The sequence below is a fragment of the Octopus bimaculoides genome, chromosome 1 (genome assembly GCF_001194135.2).
Source record: "Octopus bimaculoides isolate UCB-OBI-ISO-001 chromosome 1, ASM119413v2, whole genome shotgun sequence".
NCBI lineage: Eukaryota > Metazoa > Mollusca > Cephalopoda > Octopoda > Octopodidae > Octopus > Octopus bimaculoides.
In genome coordinates this window covers 432,362-434,774 of record NC_068981.1, presented here as the reverse complement: position 1 = coordinate 434,774, position 2,413 = coordinate 432,362, and the positions used below count along the sequence as shown (strand labels likewise).

The following is a 2,413-nucleotide window of genomic DNA, read 5'->3' as shown; positions in this document are numbered from 1 at the left end:
ATATATATATATATATATATATATATATATATATATATATATACACACACACACACATATATATGCACACACGCATATATATATACACACACACATATACACATACTCACACACACACACACATATATATATATAGAGAGAGAGAGAGAGATAGAGATCCTATATTCTATTATATACGTTATATGTACGCCTCGTTTACACATACACAAAAAACATACACACACACGTAGATATAGATACTTTGAATTATTATTTACTTATTTAATTAATTTATCTATTTTATTTCTCATGAGACTGCAAAACATTCAGCTTCAAACACTGCGTGGGATGAAAAGAAAATCGGCATCGTCTGCAAAATCTCGAAAACTTCAAGAAAATGCGAAGTCATAAAACTTTAAACAACTTCAATATATCGCTATCTACGTCCATTATATATATATATATATATACAAACACAACCCACAAGACAGTCTTATAAGTTCAGTCTGACGGACATCAGACGGAGTCTACATACAATATAAAAAAAATAAATAAATACATGTTTAAAAAAGAAAGAGGAAAACTGAAATAGTTTCTTTTAAGTCAAATATCTTTCGAGAAACATTTAAGAAAATAGAATGGCATGCCTGATTGTTATAAATAATCGTGATATCGTTTTACTTACTAAATTAATTTAGGCTTCCATAGGAAATACTAGAGACGAGACAACTTTAAACTCCACTTCGTTGTTAGGCAACAAACGTAAACAAGCACTTTTATAGCCGCCGATAGCAAATCCTGTTTGAGATATAAATTTAGTAATAACAAAAATACAATTCTTTATATTATTTTTCAGACATATAAAAGGGATAATTTTCATTCATAAATATTAAAAGAACATACTAAATACTGAAGTGCAACAGTTATAACCAATTACTTCGTACGATTTCTTTATTTTACTGATACTGGCTAATTGCAATTATTTATATCGACCCTGCTATATTTTAACTAAAACATGCAGAGGCGTATCTCTAAATAGTTTACTGTTCTTTGTCACCGCCCTTCTAAAGCAAGCAGCAGTTTCTTGGTATGGAATTAAAATAAACCTAACATTCTTTTCCTTATGCGTGTGTATTCAGCATCAGTTTACAGGTTTGGTTAAACGTGTTTTCTCGTTTAAAAGAGAAATAATTTACTGTTGTCTATAACATAGATTCTCTTTCCGCGGAGGCGCAATGGTCCAGTAGTTAGGGCAGCGAACTCGCGGTCATAGGATCGCCGTTTCGATTCCCAGACCGGGCGTTGTGAGTGTTTATTGAGCGAAAACACCTAAAGTTCCACAAGGCTCCGGCAGGGGATGGTGGCGAACCCTGCTGTACTCTTTCACCACAATTTTCTCTCACTCTTACTTCCTGTTTCTGTTGTGCCTGTAATTCAAAGGGCCAGCCTTGTCACACTGTGTCACGCTGAATATTCCCGATAACTACGTTAAGGGTAGATGTGTCAGTGGAGTGCTCAGCCACTTGCACGTTAATTTCACGAGCAGGCTGTTCCGTTGATCGGATCAACTGGAACCCTTGTCGTCGTAAGCGACGGAGTGCCAACAACAACAGATTCTCTTTTCAATTTAGAAACCAATTTGCTTCGCTTACGGGTCTTAAATTATCCATTTCTCTCGAAGAAGTAGAGATGTCGGTTAAGGAGGAAGGGAAATGAATAGCTTTTCTAATCAAACTAGGTGCCAAGGAAGGCGTGACAAAGACAAGGAAATTTTCACGACTGTCAGCTTCTACGTGCCGAAGTTCAGCTTGCCCAGGGCGCCAGCAACCTTAGGGCCGGCCCTCACTATAACCCAACAGTTGGTAGCTATGAATTTTGAACTAAGAATAGATGGAAATGTGCTAAAACGACATTTAGACCGAAGTATCGAATCTCACGTTTCTACTTTCATCGCATCTGAGGTTCCAGTTATTCCTGGAATACCTGAAATTTCAGAGTTACCTGAAATACCGGGTGAAGTTTTTGAATCATAACCTGAAATACCAAGTTCCAGCATCGCTTGATGTGTCAATTATTGCCGATTCTTCTCTATGTGATTTTGTTCTCTGTCCCTGTACACCTGGAGCACTGATTGGTCCGGAAGTTCGTAGGTCAACCGCTCTCAAACTTCAACGATTACCTGTATGAAAAACACGAATTGGGGATGCTGTGCCTCGCAAATATGGGAGCAGATGAAGCAACCCCAGTGTTAGTTGCCCGGCTAACTATGCAACTCTTCAACAGAGATGAGGTAGAGTAGAAACTGATTGGGAGCCATCTCGAAGCAAGTCAGAAGAGAAACAAGGGTCAGGTTGAAGCCCCAGTATCGGGGCCGGTTTTAGATCCCAAGTGACTCTAAGCACTTAAAAGAATTTTGGAACCCCATATATATATA

General features: G+C 37.7%; 1 protein-coding gene across 1 annotated transcript in view; it reads right to left on the bottom strand.

Annotated features, from left to right (window-relative positions):
* The window catches only part of LOC106881984 (serine/threonine-protein kinase 36), a 168,015-nt gene that overhangs the window by 164,822 nt on the left and 780 nt on the right, over positions 1-2,413 (bottom strand). Inside the window, exon 2 of the mRNA XM_052974262.1 lies at positions 665-777. The gene's annotated coding sequence lies outside the window, so the exon portion shown is untranslated. The remainder of the gene's footprint in view (positions 1-664; positions 778-2,413) is intronic.